The sequence below is a fragment of the Pan troglodytes genome, chromosome 13 (assembly GCF_028858775.2).
Source record: "Pan troglodytes isolate AG18354 chromosome 13, NHGRI_mPanTro3-v2.0_pri, whole genome shotgun sequence".
In the NCBI taxonomy this organism is placed as follows: domain Eukaryota; kingdom Metazoa; phylum Chordata; class Mammalia; order Primates; family Hominidae; genus Pan; species Pan troglodytes.
Genome location: NC_072411.2, coordinates 139,057,401 through 139,077,971, shown reverse-complemented (window position 1 = coordinate 139,077,971; position 20,571 = coordinate 139,057,401).

The following is a 20,571-nucleotide window of genomic DNA, read 5'->3' as shown; positions in this document are numbered from 1 at the left end:
CAGTGCAACTTCCGCCTCCCAGGTTCAAGCAATTCTCCTGCCTCAGCCTCCCGAGTAGCTGGGATTACAGGCTCCTGCCACCATGCCCAGCTAATTTTTGTATTTTTAGTAAAGACGAGGTTTCAACATGTTGGTCAGGCCAGTCTCAAACTCCTGACCTCAGGTGATCCACCCGGCTCGGCTTCCCAAAATGCTGGGATTACAGGAGTGAACCACCGCACCCAGCCAGAGCTTTGAGGATGTTAAGGGAGGAATCAGGGAAGTCAAGCCCAGAGTTATCTCCATTCTAAAAAGGAAACAGCAGGATTCAGTAAAACCTTAGGAAGTCCTTACAATAAACAAGCTCCATCCTGTCAAATACAAATCCCCTTCTGAATAAAATATTTCTTCCCCTTGTCCCCCAACCCCACCTCTCCGCGTCTCCCTAAACAATTTCCCTCCTCCGCATTTTATGTGAGCATAAAACACCACTGCTGGCCACAGGCTTCCTCATCATGCATGCACCTCCCCACTGGCTTCATATAAATATTTAATATTCTTTGTTTAGGATCTGCCAATTGTGTATCCTACAGTCATTCAGAGTATGTTCTGATTAATATATAGTTTGTCAATAGTGCCTGTTGCAAAGGGTAACTTTGGGTCCTAAAAGATCCAGCCCCTTTCATACACTTAACTTTTATTTTCTACAGTAAACAAAACTTTACTGTAGAAAATACAAAACTGTTTACTGTAGAAAATACAAAAACTGTAGATAAGCAAAGGAAACAATTATCTACAATCCCAATAGTCTAGAGCAAATCAGTGTTAGGGAAACTCTGGAAGACTATTCAACAGAATGCAACTGTCTAAAATGCAGTTCTTTTTTTTTGTTTTGTTTTGTTTTGTTTTTTTGAGACAGAGTCTCGCTCTGTCACCCAGGCTGGAGTGCAGTGGCATAATCTTGGCTCACTGCAACCTCTGCCTCCCAGGTTCAGGCAATTCTCCTGCCTCAGCCTCCTGAGTAGCTGGGACTACAAGCGTGCGCTGCAATGCCCAGCTAATTTTTGTATTTTTAGTAGAGACAGGATTTCGCCATGTTAGCCAGGCTGGTCTTGAACTCCTGACCTCAGGTGATCCGCCGGCATTAGCCTCCCAAAGTGCTGGAATTACAGGCATGAGCCACTTCGCCCAGATGCAAAATGCAGTTCTTACAAAGGATGTCAGTTCATGCCGGTTCATACTACTTAGCGTGCACGCTCCTTTTTTAACCAGGAGTCATAATCCTCTCACAAAATTTCCGTTCCTATTTGCTGAATCCTTGGAATAAAGGTCTAAAAGGAGGAACTCTGGGTCTGGATGTATGCCACTTTAAATGGATTTTGCTACAGATTGTCAAATCGCCCTCCAGGACTTTATTCCAATTAACACCCTTGTCAGCTGTGAGCCCTCCGATTTCCTTCTGTTTGCCTCACACTCAGCTCATCCTCCGTGGTCTTTCCAGGCAGATGTAAGAAATGATACCTTATTGTTTTCATTTTCCCTCTTTTTTGTTAAATGCCAGTTTATGTCTGGAGAAGACTTTTCTAAGGCAAATCCATGTAAAGAAGGGGTCAGGTTAAAAACTGATGGAAATGGCAGCGGTTCCTTCATGAGTTTAGGAACACACACGACAGATTGCTTGCCGTATTCCGGGCAGGACCCTCTCCTTGCCCCCAAAACTTAGACATCAGTGTTGAGCTTAGACCAACAGACCAGGGCTGAGTGTTTTCTCTACAAGGCATTTGCAAAGCCATTTATTTCTGTTCCGAAATTGTGAATTGAAAAACAATACCTTGGCCAGTTCGCTGACTGCAGCAGTCTTAATGGGGTGCCCAGTCTGTTCCGGGCGCTTTTCTTTCCTTTTTTTTCTTTTCTCTTTTCTTTTTCTTTTTTCTTTTCTTTTTCATTTTCTTTCATTTCTTTTTTCTTTTTCTTTCTTTTTCTTTTTTCTTTTCTTTTTCTTTTTTTTTTTTTTTGAGACAGAATCTCGCACTATTGCCCAGGCTGGAGTACAGTGGCACGATCTCAGCTCACTGCAACCTCCATCTCCCGGGTTCAAGCGATTCTCCTGCCTCAGCCTCCCATGTAGCTGGGACTACAGGCACATGCCACCACGCCCGGCTAATTTTTATATTTTTGGTGAAGATGGGGTTCCACCATGTTTACCAGGATGGTCTCAATCTCTTGACCTCGTGATCTGCCCACTTCAGCCTCCCAAAGTGCTGGGGTTACAGGCGTGAGCCACCGTGCCTGTCCCCAGGGGCTTTTCTATCGATTACAATCTAATTGGGGTTGAAGGGTGAGAAGCAAGTAAGCAGATCAACAAAGAGAAAATACAAACACCTAACAGTGAAAAGTACTGGGGTAGTTGGAACTGGGGATGTTTGTTTTCTTGTCAAGCAAAGGGTGGTTTTCAATGAATTTACTGAGCTGATGAGTGAACTCAGTAAATATTTACAGAATATCTACTTATGTGCCAGGGGCAAAAATGAACAAGACTTGGCCTCTTACCTAAAAAGAGTTCTAATTTGAGGTATAGAGAATGGGGAGAAAATAGAAATTGAAGAATTACTTTTGCATGTCTTACTGAACAGTAATTTATGCTTCTCAGGCTGCTCCCTCAGGGCCCCACACTCCCATCCTCTCATGACTCTGTGTGGCAACCAAGGTAGTCACGGTCTCCACTTTGCAAAGAAAGATGGGGCTCCTGGGAGGTGAGCCTCGCCCAGGGTCACAGCGTTGGTGAATCACCCAGCTGGTGTGCACACAAGACCTTCTGACGCCAAAGCTCGTGTTCTGGCCATTATCCCCTCCCACTTGGAATGGAGTGAAGAACTGGGAGAAGAAAAGGCATTGTGGAGAGGGAAGGAGAGGTGACGCAGCCATTCGGTTGATTTCACAAACTGAATCTGATATTCAAGACTGTCTGCATAAGGCCAAAACAACCAGTCAATGTATCCAACAGTCTGCCGTGTCCTGGGGAAATAGTCATTAAATCCATGATCTGGTGTTGAGTGCTCAAGCCTGGCTCGCACTTGTGTGCTTTGCTTTTTTTTTTCGTTTTCATCTGGTTCCACTGATGCTTGGGGTGACTGGGCTTCAGGTCGGCACGTCTGGGGAGGACCTAACACCACGGCCCGTCTTCTGCACAGGACAAAGATCTGATTTATTAATTATGCTCTTCCCTGAGGGAACAGAAACAAGGGCATTTTAGAAGGCAAAGAACAATCCTGTTGCTAAAATGATGAAGCCCGTGGAGAAGAAGTTGAAGCCAGAGTGTGAGAGAGCAGAAACATGCAGTTTTGCAATCCTGAGCGGGAAGTCCTCACCTCCCCGCGAGCCTCTCAGCCTGATGCCAAATGGATTTTCCTCCAGACATGCTGGGATCGACGTCAGCTTCTGTTTCAAATGCCCCCGAGTGTGCCAAGGCTCTTTTTCTTTCTGTTAGCAAGTTTATCGTGGAGACCACACGTGCTTCTCGTGGGTCCCTAGAGCAGTGCCCTGGATTCCCAGATCCATCCGAAGTTACCAGTGAAGACGACAGGCAGATAAACAGCAGGTTGCACCTCTTGCTAGCATCTCTCTGTATCTGGTCTTCATAAGAGAGTGGGGATGAGGGACGGAGGGAAGCGGAGCAGAGAAAAAGTCAGGAGGGAGCAGCAGAGCGAAGGGGAGGGGAGAAGAGATGTCCTCCAAAGAGTCGCGGCTTCAGCCCGGGCTTGCCCACCTTTCACATGGGGTAACCCCAGGTTCTGTACACAAGATCTCTATGTTCACCCGTTTCAAGCTTATAGATACTTGAACAGTGTTTGTTTTCTATACCACTTTATCCACAAAGAAGGCCACCCTCAAATTCAGGCTCTCCTCCGAGCAACTATTAAAGGATCCATTTGATGAGGGGGTGACATGTACAATTTATGATTTGTTATCATGTTCAACTAAAGAAATACTGTGGCCTTTGCTTTGTTTGAATGAAATTAAGTGAAATCAGCTGGTCCACAGACACTGTGCCAATGGCATCTGAGATGGAAGGGCCACGGGGACCAGGAATGAACCTCAGCCCTCCTGTAACTCTCCCGACAGAAAGAATGGGCTTAGGTGTTCACAGAGCAGGGAGAGTGTGCTCTGAGACAATATTGGGCAGAAAGTACAGAGATTTCTTGTTACCCCATCTCCCTACACACACACACACACACACACACACACACACACACACACACATTCCCCTGCTATCAAAATCCCCGCCAGAGTGGGACACTTATTACAATCAATGGACCTCCATTAACACCTTACTATCACCCCAGTCCACAGTGCACACTGGGGCTCATTCTTGGTGTTGTACATTCTATGAGTTTAGACAAATGTAGGATAGCAGGTGTCCGCCATGATAGCATCATACTGAGTATTTTCACTGCCCTAAACCTCCTCTGTGCTCCATCTGTTCATCCCTCCTTCCCCACCAACCTTTGCAAACCACTAATCTTTTTCCTGTCTCCGTGGTTTCACCTTTGCCAGAATGTCACATAATTGGAATCGCACAGTCTGTAGTCTTTTCAGACTGGCTTCTTTCACTGAGTAACATGCCTCACCTCTAAATGGCTTGAAAGCTCATTTCTTTTTCGTGCTGAATAATATTCCATTGCCTGATCGTGCCACAGTTTACTTATTGATTCATCTACTGAAGGACGTCTTGGTTGCTTCTGTTGGAAGTTTTTAGGGAGGGGACTGAAATTCTTTAATATGGGCTTGGGTGATCTATTTGTAGTTATCTTCAAACCTCCTCTTAAGACTCTTTCTTACAGTGTTATTCTCCCAATATGTTTAGAATAATTATGAATTCTATCACATATGACCATAATATAATTATATATAATATAGTGTTTTATAAAACATCAGACATAAAATCCCATGTGCACAGTGGTTACTAGCATAAAATCTGCAGAGAGCGGATAAATCCTGGAGGGTACATAGAACCTGAACATGGTCACTTGTGTGAGGTGTAGAATCACAGGGGATGTTTGCCTCTCAAAATTGTTTCCACATTTTCCTGTACACATAATTTCAAACTGACATAAATAAATAAGAGGAATCTCCAGGTCTGAAGGTTGATGGCTACATCTGTAAGGTCTCTATCTAGCCCTGTAAGTTATGTAGTGAGAACTTGCCTGGGGTACCAAATAACAAGTACTCACCTCATTTTCTTCACCTAAGAAAATGCTATCCCAAAAATTTATGCTGCATATTTGGGAAACAGATACAGGACCCTCCATTTGTACAACTGGTTGAAAACTGCTGACGGGAGAATGTGAATGTCACCATAGCAACCAGCATGGAATGGCCTTCTGATGCCCATGCCTGCTGCTTCCCCTGGGTGCCCAATTCTATTCTGTGGACTGTGCTCTGGAGACACGCTTATTAAAGAGACGAGCAGATGTTGAAGTTCAAGTGTGATGGGAGGAGCAGAAGCACAGAGTTCAGGAGCCATCTCTCCCTGGAGCCTGATTTTGAACATGCCCATTTGTGTAGATGTCTGTGGTTTCCGAAATGCCCACGTGCACACTCAGTTATGTGACCTTCACACAAATTCATTATGATGCACGGGGACTCCGATTTGTAGAGGAGGAAATTGAGATGACTCAGGAATATTAGGTGCTCTGTTGAGGTTCTCAGAACCAATGAGAAGAGCTTGGGAGGGAGCCCTGGCTTCTGAGAACCAGCTTGCTGCCCCTTCTTGCCTACCTGACTAGCCACACCATCTCCCCCCTTGCACTCCGAAGAACTGCCACCACCTCACAGGTAGAGCCTGCACACCCAGACGGGCATCTGCTGGAGACTTACCAATGAGGGTGGCTCATTTCGTGTGCAGATTTGTAGATGTAGTGCAAAGCAAAAGACAACACACAGCTAAAGGAAAGCTTATCAATAGTTTCAGTGCAAGGCTAATTGGAATAAATCGTCTATTTCAGGTTGAAAATTCCTTTGAAGTTGAAAATAAAGGATTAATTTTAAGAAACTTATTACGGTATAAAACTTAGTAAACATATCAGAAGTATACAGCTTGATGAGTCTTCATACAGTGAATACACACATTTACCTACCACGCCGGATCAAAGAGTACAACATTGTTGGCCTCAGAAAAGCCCTTCCCATGCCCTTCTCAGTCACCACTCCCTTCCTCTCCCCACAGGAGCTGCTGTCCTGGCTTCTGACATCATAGGGTTTTTTGTTGTTGTTTGGTTTTGGTTTTCTTTGGCCTATTTTAAACTTTGTGCAAACGGAACCTATATTCATTTTTGTGACTTATTTCTCTTTGTCAGTATTATGTTTGTGATATTCATTCATGTTGTTGCATAATCAGTGGTTTATCTCTTTTCATTGAGATATGGTTTCCCATTGTGTGTAGGTGTGTGTATGTTTGTGTGTGCTGAAATGTATTCATCTATGCTACTAGCTATATTTGACTTTCAAAATTGCTTCCACATTTTCCTGTACATATAATTTGGAATGGACATAAGTAGATAAGAGGACTCTACATCTCTGAAGTGGATGGCTTTGTCTGTAAGGTCTCTATCTGGCCCTTAACCTACATCATGAGAGCTTGCCAGGGTACCAAATAACAAGTCCTCATCTCATTTTATTCACCTGAGAAAATACTCTCCAGGAACTCTATGTTGTATATTTGGGAAGTAGATACTACAGACAGTGGACATGTAGGTCTCTAGTTGTTAATACTATGAATAGTGCCATGAATAAGCTTGTATGTGCCTAGGGCACATGCGTTCATGTCTAGCTGGGTAGATCGGTGGGGTAGGAGAGCCGGGGCTGTGGTCAACACACCATGCTGAGCCAGTAATCAGGAAAGAGGTGAGGAGACATGGAGCAGGCAAGGGCAAGAGGAGGAGCAGTCGAGGCAAAGGAAAACTTCTTTGCATCTTTGGGTCGGCTCTCCCTGCTCCTACTTTCCCTGCACTTCCATACTGAGTTAAACTCTGCAAGTCACTCCCCATTTAATCAGCACAAACAGCCCCCAAATCTCAGTGGTGTACACAACAGCAGCTTGTTTTTCCCCTCCTGTTACGTGTCCAGCATGGTCAGTAGTGACACTGTCTATCTCAATCTCTCAGGAACCCTGATTGAAGGAGGAGCTACCTTGATCACCATGACAAGGCAGGGTCCACAGCCATGCCCAGCCTACATGGGAGCAGGGAAGTGGAGCCCTGCCATGTGCTCTGGTGAAGGAGAAGGTTTGTTAATAGCTGTAATAACTATCATGTCCCTAACACCTGAGGGCAGAATTAACGAGCTCCAAGAGCATTTTGTACCCATGGCTTCTCTAAACACTTCCCGTATTGAATTGCCCTCCTGGAGGTCCCTGACACTAAATTCCTGAGAGCAGAGGCGGAGTATCTATCTGCAACTCTCTCTAACCACAGGACCCAGCAGAGGCACAGAGCAGGTGCTGAGATGTGCTGAAAAAAGAAACTTTTTTACCTACTGAAATGTTTCCTTATCTGATATTTTTACAATGTGTATTTATAAGTCAAATAAATTAGTCCTTCCTCTCCTGGATTTCCTGAAAAGATAGACATCTTTTAGGAAATTACTATGACTCCAGGAATCCCAGAGTAACTACAGAAGACTCATCGCATGTAACTGGACAGATGGCCAGGAGAGTTAGGGAATAAAAATATTATCAGCAGCAAACCTGCTGTCAACTTGCTAACTGGAGAAAGGTTACGCTGAACAGGTGAGCAGGAATGTCTCAGCCTCTTCCCGGGCTTCAGGTCCCTGCACCGTGCTCACTTTATTTCCAGAAACACTCTGAGTGTGCCGTCCTCAGTTACTGGGATAGCGTTTGCGTAACTCTTTATACAAATGTATACTCAACTTTGTATTTTAATAAACCTTTGTCTTTGCTAAAATACAAAGTCTAAATGTCCATCTTCCTTAAAAAGTATAAGGACATCCTGGAGGTGTTAAGACCTCCATAATTTTCCTTCTTGGTTTACTGTTTTCATAGCCAGAAAGAGCAGATGGGAGCGATTAATGAATTCCATTAACAACGGTAAATTTTTAACAAGGAAACCTCCCTTCCCCTCAATCCACTCCCTTAATCTCCTTATCAAATTAGTACCTTTATTTTCACAACAAAAATGGTATTCCTCCCCGGTAGTTCATTTGTAGTTCAAGCCCTGGTGGGATTCTAATTTACTCCTTACTGCTCGTCAAGAAGAATCTGAACGTCACGTGATGCATTTGCACAGCTACTTATCTGGGCCATATGCGTTCATGGAGATGAAATTGACAATTGTGTGACCCAACAATGTTTCTGATGCCTTTATTTGTTTGCATATATAGGAGATATATATATATATATCTCCTACAAAAACATTTTCTTTTCTTCAGTTCTTCCAAATTGCTGTGCAGTACAAAGGCTGGATTCAGAGGGGTGAATTCTAAATTACTTTCGCCATCTGGCACTACAGTCATTGAAAAGAAACCGGACCAGAAGGAGTCTGATTCTGTTGGCCACAGGTCACACGACCTGAAGCCTGGGCTGCTCAGTCTCCGCAAGCTGGATGGGGCTCCCCAGAGTGGGCAAGGGGTCTGCAGAGGTTGCTCTCTACCCTCTCTCCATATATTTAGCCTTACATTTTAAAATCACTATCAAAGTAATATATGTACATGTACAAAGACGGGAAAATACAGAAACTATGCCAAACATCCAGAAGTTAGTGCATTTAACATTTAGGTATATTTTCTTCTACACATTTATTTTCTCTCTGTCTCTATCTCTCTCTCTCTCTCTCCCTCCATTCCCTCTATATGCTTGTATATTTAGTCATACACAAAAAATAGGAGATAAACTATAATACTGTGTTGAAATTCACTTTTTAAGCTTAACAATGTATCCCAAACATTTTCCTATAAAACTGAATCTTTTCTGAAAAACTTATTTGAACATTTGAGTAGTATTCCATCATGATGTAGATGGATTATTTAAATACATTACTATCATTGAGCATACAGAGATTACCTATATTTTACTTTTACAACTTAAGAAACAACATACATCCTTGTATGTAAACATTTGTGCACTCTCTGATCTTAGCTGAGGATAATTTACTTAAAGTGGAATTATAATTTAGAGGGTCTGACTATTTTCCAGTATTCAGATGTGCTCTAGATAATCTGTACTGCTTTACATTCTGCCAGCAGTAAAGCAGTGTTGACTTCCCCGAACACTCGTCAATAAGGGGCCTTGTCATTTTAATTAAATCTTTGACAATGTAGTTTGTATAAAATGGTGTTTCGTTGTCGTAATTTGCATTTCTTTGATTCCTAGTATAGGTGAAACTTCTTTATTTTTTTTTTTTTTTGAGACGGAGTCTCGCTCTGTCTCCCAGGCTGGAGTGCAGTGGCGCGATCTCGGCTCACTGTAAGCTCTGCCTCCCGGGTTCACGCCATTCTCCTGCCTCAGCCTCCCGAGTAGCTGGGACTACAGGTGCCCACCACCACACCCAGCTAATTTTTTGTATTTTTAGTAGAGGCGGGGTTTCACTGTGTTAGCCAGGATGGTCTCGATCTCCTGACCTCATCATCCGCCCTCCTCTGCCTCCCAAAGTGCTGGGATTACAGGCGTGAGCCACCGCGCCTGGCCCGAAACTTCTTAATAATTATTTTTTTAATTACAAAGGTAATACATGATACTTGTAAAATTTACAAATATTAAAATCTTTGAACTGGAATATTCAGCTTTTAAGTAAACATTTTCTATGGTCTCACAGTCGGTCCTAAATTAATCAGAGTTTAATAACATGCGGCACCCTCTTTCAGGTATCTTTTACCCCAGAATATATTATCTGAGTTCTTCCTTCTAAATCTGAGTTGATTAAGCCCTTTCTCCCTAAACAGAGACAAATTTCTCCCCAAGAGGAATGCAGGTGCTAGTTGTCAACGTATTGGTTATGTCATTCAACTCTGTTTTCAGTTTCTACTCTGAATATTATTTCTTCTCAAAGGATTGCTGTCACTCATACAGTTGAAATTTCTGTCCTCATCCTGTTCTCCATGTAGACATATTAAGACTTAAATTTTCAGAAGAATTACTGTGTACTATTTTATAAATATGGCAGAATTTATCCATTTTCCCAGGTATGGACATTTTGGGTTTTTTTCTAATATTCCTTTTTATAAATAATGCTTTAATAAAAGTCCTGATATGTGAGATTTTCTGTGGACTATCTCCTGAATTAGTAAAATGTAGCATTATAGGGTATTGCCATCATCAGCTTCACCAGAAGAGACAAACTGTCTTCCAATAAATTGTCCCATTTACACGTCCCCCTCCTCGTTCCCCAACCTCTAAACACAGGGCAGAAGAGTCATCTTTCCTCCACATCTTTACCAACATTGGCCATTGCCCTGTTCTTTCTCCTACAAATCTTAAAGCTTTACTTTTTAACCTAAATATACATGGACCAGCTTCTGAGCCCTCAAAGCTGTATCCTTGGTCTCTGTTTATCTCGTGTGTTGATGTCATCCTGTTCTAATTACTGTAATCTTATAAAGCCGGGATAAATGGTCAGGCAGTCTCCCCGGCCAACATCCTTCTTTAGGACATAGCTTCACTATCGTTAGAACTTTACCCTTTCGTAAGGATTTTATGATAAAGATTAATGTCAAGTTTTATTAACAACCCTGCAGGGTTTTGACTAGAAGTGTATGGACTTTATCATAAGTTAAATCAGAGAGACTTGATATTGTTTTAAGGTTGGCTTCCCACTTGTAAATCCAGAACAAATTTCCACTTATTTAGTCATTTTCAAATTGTGTTATAATTTTCTCAATAAAAAATCAGGCTTGCATCATGTTAGATACATTCCCAGATACTTGTAAGTTTTGCTTTATGGTTGGCAGAAACCTTTATAATTACATTTTCTAATTCATTGTTGCTGGAAATAATATCTGTGTTTCTTTCTGATTCTTCTCTCTGTATATTTTATTTCATTTGGAATTTTTTTAAGGTGGGGATTCTTTTCTTTGACTGATACTTTCTAGAATTTTAATATAATATTTATCAATTAAAACAATGGTAATAGACAACTTTTTTGTTCAAAAAACAAAACAATGCTTCTAATGTTTCACTACCCAAACGAGATGATGTCTAATTTTGTTGAGCCTTTTTAAAATCAAGTTAAGATTATTTGCTTATTGGTTTCCTAAGAGTTATTTGATCACATATGAGTATTAAATTTAATTGAATTTTTTTCCTGTATCTACTGAGATGACCATATGTTTTCTTCATAAATCTGTCAACAGAGTGAATTATGTTAATAGGTTTTCACATATTAAGTTATCAGTGCTCCTCATTCTTTTTGGTCAAAATGAAATACTTTCTATTTCTTTCTCTTGTATCTTTTGTTTTCTGTTCAGTGTTTTTTCAGAATGTGATAGTTTCAAAGCTATATAATTTGTCCTTACTTCTCATAGTGACTAATTTTATAATAACACGGATAGATAGCATTACATTTTCTTTTCAAAACTTCAAGAACAAAATTTTAAAATGAAAGAATTCTACCAAAGTTCTATATCAAAACAGTGGAGGAAAGACTAGATGATTTGACGTTGGTACTACTTCTTCCTTTTGTTTCTAAACCCAGGAATTTTAGTTTCTGTATATTAGACAGTATTTTAAAATTTTACTTCCCAATCTTTTCCTTCAAATGATTGACTTTACAGCATTGCATAAGTAGAATTATCGAGTTGTTTACCCTCAGTTCCGCATGTCAGTGCTCACCGCCAGCCCTGTCATAATACCTTCCCTTTGTCTGAAGTCTTCATTTGCAATCACTTCAAATATGGTTTACTAGTTTTTTCAGAAGGGATTCATTGACCTTTTTATTATGATTTTTTGTTGAATTTATACATGAAGAAAAACTTCACTGGGTACAAACATTAGGACTCTCATGTTCTCCTAAAGCTACCGTGAAATTTGCTTCTGCATTAGAGCTGTGTCGAGGACAAGTCTAAGTTCCATGTTGCTCTGCATTTTTCCTCCTTTAGGCCATGTGCCTTTTCTTCTGCCTGAAAGCTTGTAGTATTCTTTCTTAATCCTTAGAGTTAAATATTTCTAGCAAGACATACCTTAGGATTTATTTTTGTTACTAAAATTTTCCAGGAATATGATGTGGCCTTTCAAGCAGCAGATTGAATTCTTTGCTTGAGCATGATTTCTTCTCTGGTCCTTCTGAATGTGCTTGCCCTTCTCTTCCACTTGTTCTGTTCCTGACGTTACAGGCACCCACTGTCTACATGTTAGCTCTCGGTGGCCTGTATTCTTCTTCTCACATCTTTTTAATTTCATTTATCTCTTTTTTTATTTCTTTACTTTGTGCAAATATTAGCTTCACAGTGAAGAATGTGGGTTTGACAACAGATAAACCAGGGCTCAGTTCTGGCTGTGCACTTACTTTCTCTTTGATCTTGGGTGAGAGGATTAAACTTCAGAGCACAGACGTCCGTCTGTATCCTGAGAATTACCTCATCAGACTGTGTTAAAGAAAGAGTCAGATAACGTTGTTATAATAGATCACTCCATATCAAAGAGTAAGGAATCATTAATAGATTAACTCATGTCATATTATCAATATTCAACTATTTTGTAAACTACGAAATGATGTTTTCCTATGGCTCAACCTAATACATTTTAGTTATTACAGCATTGTTTCTATTATTATTATATCTTAGTGCCTGTCCCTTACGCTATTATTCAGCTACTGCTATGCTATTTCTATTCCTTAATATTTTAATGCATTTATTGCTTCCCCTTATTAATGTTTTGGTCCTCATTTTTTCCCTAAATTATGCATTTTTGCTATGTTGTTCTATGCTTTTTATAGACCCTTTATTCATAACCAGACAGTGGCTTTCCTTGGGACCGTCTGATTTGACTGGGCATTTCCCTGATACAACTTGCAGTGAAGGCACATGCAGTAACAGCTTATGTCCTACAGCACAGGGTTTCTCAACTGCAGAACCACTGACATTTGGGCCAGATAATTCTTTGTTATAGAGTGTGTCCTGCTCACTATGGGATCTCAGGCCTCTACCTTCTAGATGCCAGTAGGACCTTCCTCCCCTACTAGTAATAATATAGCATAAGACATTTGAAATAGTATTCTACTGCTAAAATTTTATTCTAGATATTCTTGCACTGTGTGCAAAAAAATGGTCATAGTAAATATAATTTTAAAAATAAAATATGAGAAGTAGAAAAGTGAAAAAAACTACATGTTCATAACTAAATTAAAGTATTTGTATCCAAAAAATTATGCAACCGTGAAAAACAATAAATTATAAGTAATGACATGAAAAAAAGTTTTCAATTGTTATGCTTCTTCTTGTGTAGATGATACTGCCATTTGTGGAGAACATTCTGGAAGAATACACTTAATCTGGAAATGACAGACTGAGGATCTGGGTGTCTACAATGAGAGAGAAACTTAACTTTCTCTGTATATACCTTGGAATTAATTGAGTTTGTTTTTATTATGTGCATTTATTATATGCATAATTCCTTCAAATTAACAAAGTAATTAAAATAAATTAAAAGTCATACTAGAAGAAATGTAAAACATACTAGCACAAAAAAGAATAACCACTGAAGAGGATACTGCCAAGGACATGGTAGATAGGCTTGAAGATTTGTACAAAATGAAAATAGACAAGAACAGGGATAATTATAATAAAAGAATAGAACACATGTTAAAGCATTCAAAGATCTTTTTCTTAAAGCTTACCTGACATAAAAATAGCCCTGAATCTGTATACGAAATAGGCATCATGTTTCAGGAAAAGTCAATGCTGAGAGATCAACAGACATAACCCACTGAAGTTATTTAATTAGATTTCAGGAATAAAGAAAACAAGGATGATAATAGTCACATTATACAGCCTTTACAATGTGCTGCTAGGCAGTTGTGTGTGTGTGTGTGTGTGTGTGTAAAATGCAGTTCATATAACGACAAAGAACCTTATGGGAATTGCATAAGTGTCCCTGGCCACAGTAGTGTTCTTCTAAGGGAGATATTCATGGTGGCTTCCTCCTTCCCCACTAGAACACTCCCATGGCTGGAGGCCTACAAGTTTGTCAAGGAAAAGGAAAGCATTACCAATTCTTTTCATGCAATCACATCGCTCTCCAAAAGCAAAGGCAACATGTAGACACTCTCAAACACAAGCAGACTTAGAAGCTACAGCATCCATGAGCTGCTGGTGCAAAGCCCTGCTAACCAAATGATGAATCCAAATAAGCAACTCAAGAACGGAAAAGTCATGGAATATTAACTCTTGGCAAACACCGCATATATTTAACGTAGAGTCAGGACGAGGCTGTTCTGGGAATTTTTGCTGCAGAATGCATCGTAGAGATTATATAACTTTAAAACGAACAAGTAATAATGCAGCTACTAAAACCTGGTGGGTAGGTGAGACCCAGGGGGATGGAGGGTGGGTGCACCCATTTCATCATCTTTCGTAGCAGCAAATTAACAGGCACCGTGACAAGTTCCAACATGCAACTGAAATGGTGCTGTCATTCTAACCTATTCATTGTTTATTCTACCTCCCCCCCCTTTCTGATGTTCTAGGGGTCTTTTAGAATCCAATTGGTTTTCTCAGAGTGAGGGAGCAAAGAAGAATTTGTTTGAAATTCAGCAGTTCCTTAAAATTAAATTTGATGCATTTTTGACAAATACTTATCATATGATCCAGTTTTTATAAAATTACTTCTATCCATCTGTAAGTATATTGGTCTATCTATCATGGCATTTCTAAAATTATGCTCAACCAATTTTATTTTTTTAAAGTAATTGTTTGGATCATCTATATGAAGATGTATATCACTTTGTTTTCAAAACACTGAAGTCATTTCCCCCAAACTTAGTAAAGTGAAAACTCCTTCCCGCTCCCAATCTCCCCAGCAAAGATTTAATAATTATCATCATTTTCTCATCTATTCTCCTAGAAAAATGTTAATCTGCAGCTGTTCTCTGTACACAACGGTATCACACTCTACATACTGCTCGGTAACTTGCTTTCCCCCCAAAGACGGAAACTTGTCAGTTTTCCAGGACTTCCCCTTTGCCTTAACATGTCAGCTTCATTATGTGGAGAGCACTGGTGTCCCACAGGTATTTCAGTCATTTCTGTCCCGTGTATTCAGCTCAACAATCCTATCTATTCATGCTCCGGTGCAAAGTGCTCTGACTTTCTGGAATAACTCAACATTTTAATAACCGGGCAGCACAGGCCTTATCAGTCTTCCTTTCCACAATCCCCCGATCATTCCCATACACTTTTTCCCACATGAGACTTAACATCATTTTGTAAAATTCCAAAGTATCCTGTTGGTATTTTACTTAATATTTCATGAACTATATAGTCTAATTTAGGGTAATTTATTTCTTTACACAGTTGAGCCTCCCCTTCCGAGGACAAGAAGTTATCTCATTTACTTACAGAAAATACTCCTCATAGGGTTTATGTCTCTCAGCAGAATACAATATTTCCCTCACATTGGTCCTGCAGTTGTTTTATAAAGTTTATTACTGGCTATTCAAATGTTATTGCCATTCAGATGGGTATGCTCCTTCTGTTATACTTTCTAAATGTTTATTTTTTCAGATAAAGGAAAGCTATTGATTTTGCATAGTAATTTTAAGACCACCTAACTGAATTCTCCTATCGATTCTAATAATGTTTTCGCTTGATTTACTTTATGTTTCTAGACACACACTAATTAATGCCATCTTCAAATGATCTCTTATCTAATTGCATTGGCTGGCATTTCCAAAACCATATTAAATAACAATAGTGAACATGGGCATCCTTTTCATTGTCTTGACTTTAATTTGAATGGCTTTATTGTGTCACAGTGAAGCATGACAATGATTTTTGTTTTGAGATTTTTTAAGAACCACATTAGAGAACTGCAACAGAATCTCATATCACATGGATTGTTTGTTTAGTGCATGTGTAGGTGAAATTAATTAAGATAGGTTGGATTTTAGCCAAGGAGCTCTTTGGCATTTATTAATTGATCATATTATCTTCCTTTTTTGACTTATTCAATGGAAGTTGAATTAATTAATAGATTCAGATGCCTAGTTGGTTGTGGTTTATGTGCTTGCTTTTATATTCTTGCAGAGGGAAGTCTGTGCCTGTCCAGGGTTGGGCAGAGATGGACTCTGAAGTTGTTGTAGATCTCAGACTAGTTCTCTGAAGGTCAGATGGAGGAAAGGGAAGAAATTTTAAATTGCTTGTAGTTTTTCTCTGCCAGCTTGTTACTGTGCAGAGGGGTGTTCAGGATGTGGGGGCAAGGAAGCTGGGGGCCACCTGGGGGCTGTGCCTCTGTGTATTTTGGCAGCCATAGCCCCCCTGTTTGTTTATGTGTTTGTTTGTTTGTTTGTTTGGCTTGTAGGCCAAGGCCCTCAAGTGAAATTGTCTCAGAGGAGTCTCTACATGGTGTGGCCCCACTCTTCTTTCCATCCTTGATCACCAGGTTAGATGCTGGCACGGAGACCTTTCTCTGCCCATCTGTATTAGTCTGTTCTCACATTGCCAGTAAAGACATATCCGAGACTGGGTAATTTATAAAGAAAGTTTAACTGACTCACAGTTCTGCAGGGCTGGGCAGGCCTCAGGAAACTTATAATCATGGAGGAAGGGGAAGCAAACACATCCTTCTTCACATACCGGCAGCAAGGAAAAGTGCTGAGCAAAAGGGGAAAAGTCCCTTATAAAACCATCAGATCTCGTGAGAACTCACTCACTATCACCAGAACAGCATGGAGGGAACCACCCCCGTGATTCCATCACCTCCCACCGTGTTGCTCCCACAGCACATGGGGATTACGAGAACTACAGTTCAAGATGAGATTTGGGTGGGACACAGCCAAACCATATCACTGTCTTCCTCTGGTTAAGTGGCTCCTGTGGGGAAGTCACGTGGGGGAGTATCTGCTTCCTTTACCCCATCCCCTTCTGCGCCTCATCTGACAGAGATTCATCGGGGTTGGCCCTGGGGCACTCTCCACTGTTAGCAAGGCCAGGGTGTTTTTCTCCAAGTTTGTGTCTCCCTAGCCACTCAGTGACCATCTTCAAGAGAGGGGAGTAGACAAGGAATCCTGTTTGCTGAGAAGATTCCTAGTTGTTTTAAAAAGCGCATGTGCTGGTGTGCACACGTACACACACACACACACACACACACATACAGTACACTATAAATTCGTATACAAAACCTTCTTGGCCAAAGTTAGAAACGTCGGAGCCTAAGTTAGCACAGAGACCCAGAAGAAACCCAAAGCCAGCACTGTGAGGCGCAGGAGCCCGTAGGGTAGAAAGCTACATTCCGCCACTCCTGAGAAAGACGACTGGGCCTGAGCAGGCGAAGGTGACTGTGGCCCTTTCTCTCAAGCCAGGGAGCCAGCTCCAGGGGCCCTACAGCCTGACCTGCGCCCCTCCAGCTGGGGCCCACTGCTCCCCATCCCGAGTCCTGCTCAGAGACAGAATCTTCATTTGTCCTCTATTTCATTATTCGGGGTCAGACTCTGGGTCTTCCAAGCTGACAGCAGGGAACCTGATAAGCGAATCTTCGCTAATAAGAGAAGCTCCGGCTAATGTGGCCTAAATTCCCCATATCCCTGGCACCCTGCTAAGGGAAACAGTCACATCAAAAGCAGCCAAGATCACGCCATCTTTTTCTGTGTTTTGTTGTTATTGTTGTCTTCAAAAACACTTTCACGCAAGCTATTGTCATTTATCTTCATATGTGAGCATGGTCGAAATGATGGCTCCAATTTTCCAGATAAAGCTGAAGCTGCCAAGAGCCCAGGATCTGGTTCCCAATCTCTGCACTCCTGGACAGCTACGCCGGGTTATCCAGGGGCCCCCAGGTCTTTCTAACCTAATCTGCTCAGGAGGAGAAGCAACCCAGGCTGTTCCACATGCATCTTAAAATTTTAAATATTTAAACGTATCCCTTCAGACTAGCTTTCGTGACACCAAGGTGGAAATGAGTAACAGACATCTTTCCAGAGAAAAGACCACTCTCTCCTTCTGTGGCGTGGCTTTCAGGAAATGGGAGGGGAGTGCGAGGAAATCAGATCTAAAGGAACACCGAGAGTCCATAAAGAATAATTACAACCATGAGCCACGGGGAAGAGGAAATGGACTCCGGAGTCTGATAAATAGGATTTTATTAACTTATTAACCTCGCTGGCCTATCTAGGAAGCTAAAAGCGAGACCTTTCAGCCCAGCAGTGACCAGTGCACACGGGGAACCGACAAGCAGACGGAACACACAGGGCCTTGTTTAGACAGAGGCGGAAAAAGCAGCCCAGCAGTGTGGGCACTACATGTCTTTATTCCTAGGGGAACGTTTGCTGGAAGGGAAATTATCTTGAAATATGAAGCTGGTGATATTTCATCCATAGTCATACTAGAGATAAAAGATCTGATGCTTTAAAAAAAAAAGTAGAGAGAGTAACATGAAGTGAAAAGTATTTCTTCCTTTCATGGGAAGATTAACTCACGTTGGGGGAATATAATTTTGAACCTGGAAATTGGCGATGTCTGGCTATCTATGTCCCAGGCGGCCATCGAGGCTCAGGAGGAGGCAGGGACCACATGGTGTGTTTTTAGACAAGCGACCGCCCAGCCGTCCCCTCGCCATAAACCCAGCCCGTTATTTGCAGCAGGCCACACAGACGCAGGGGAACAGGGCCTCTGCTTCTCTCTCAAGGACTGGAGTGGGGCTGTAATTCTTTGAAATCCAACAGCCCATTTAGTCATTTCATTTTTGCTGATCCAGCAGGCGGAATGGAGGCCCAGGAGTGAGCCTGGGTCTCTGGCTGCAGAGAGAGGAGTTCCAGCCGCTCCAGGCTCAGGTGCGTTTGCGCTGTGGCCCCCACAAACGGGGGCCCGCTGCCCCACATACTGAGTCTCTCTCAAGCTTCCTGAAATGACCGTGTGGGTTGTCTGGGCTGCAAACCTCCCAGTGACTACTCATCTCTCAGAGTAAATTCAAAGTCCTTGCAATGCCTCCATGCCCACATCCTCAGACCCTTCTCACCTTGTGCTTCCTCCCACTCCACGGCACGCAAGGCACTCGCTGGTGGCAGGGCCTGTGGGCAGAATTCTCTTCTCCCAGGGGAGCACCTGGGGAATCCCCTCATTACCTCCCAGTCTTTGCTCCATTCCCTTTGCACCAAGGCCCACCAGGTCGGCTGTACTGGTCTGATGCTTCACTCAGGGCTCTATTCCTGTTTCCTTGGCACATGTCACCTTTTGGCTCATGAAGATGGACTGACACCTCCTCGATGGGGTATGTGCATTCCTTGTTTCCTCATAGCACATAAGTGCCGTGAGGGCTGGGGCCTTGTCTGCGTCTCACTCGTCTATTCCCAGCACCTAGAAGAACCATGGGCACACAGGGAAACAGGCAGCGAGTGTGTTTCCATCCAAAACAGCGTCTCCAGTGTGTTTTTCTCTCCCAGCCCTTCCTTTCCAGAGTGGGAGAGAGGCCAGGACAGGCAGTCTATGCGCAAAAAAGTCCTTTAAATAAGGAAGGTAAAGATCCGGTTTTACGGCACTACCCTACAGGAATTCCAGGCTTTCATAGAAACAAGTCCACATCCCTGTGCTGAAGTCTGCCGAAAGGAGGCCTCTCAACAGTGGGTGATCGTCCACAGTTTACAAGCGATGGCTCCAGGCCTGACCAGAGAGGACCCCGAGCCGTGTTCCCCCTGCCTTCACTCTGCATTTTCTGGCTCAAGTCAGGTCATAGCAGACTGTGGCTATTATTCTAGCATGGTTACTAGCATATAAATATTTGTCAAGTGTTTCATTCAAATGCCTCTTCCAGGAAAAGAGGGTGGAGGGCCAGCCACGTGCCACTGGATGTTAAGGAAAGGTTGTTCCAGCCTTTTCTACCTTTAATCAGGAGTTTTCTCTGCAAGTATAAACGTCACTTTCTCTACTTGTCTTTCTCTCTTTCCTCACATGGGGAATACATGTATTTATTTTTGTCTTAGTTAACAGGGAAGTTACATAAAGACGTAGGAATGTCAAGACCGAAAGAGAAAACCTATTCAGTGGAAGCTAACAAGATCATTGCTGATGGCACAGTCTGATTTATCTGGAAGACTGGACCAAAGGGAAAAATCACAGCCCTGCAGTCAGCGATAACCTCGGGTTAACATAATATAAACGCACAAATTATTTTATCCATTGCAATTTGAATGAACCTTTGTATGCCTAATGCTGGAAACCAAATCCGAGGCTGTTTTATGGCCAAGGCCTTCAGAAGTGGCATGCTGTCCAGATGTCTGTGTCGCCCATACACTCGGAAGAGACTTGCCTAAGTACTTAGGAGTCTGAAGCCCTTTTAAATCATTTTCATGCAGTGCAATCTAGCATTATGCAGTTTGGCAAATTGAAAAATGTTGCCTCATAAAATAGAAAGTGTAAGAAAGAGTGAATCTTTTATAT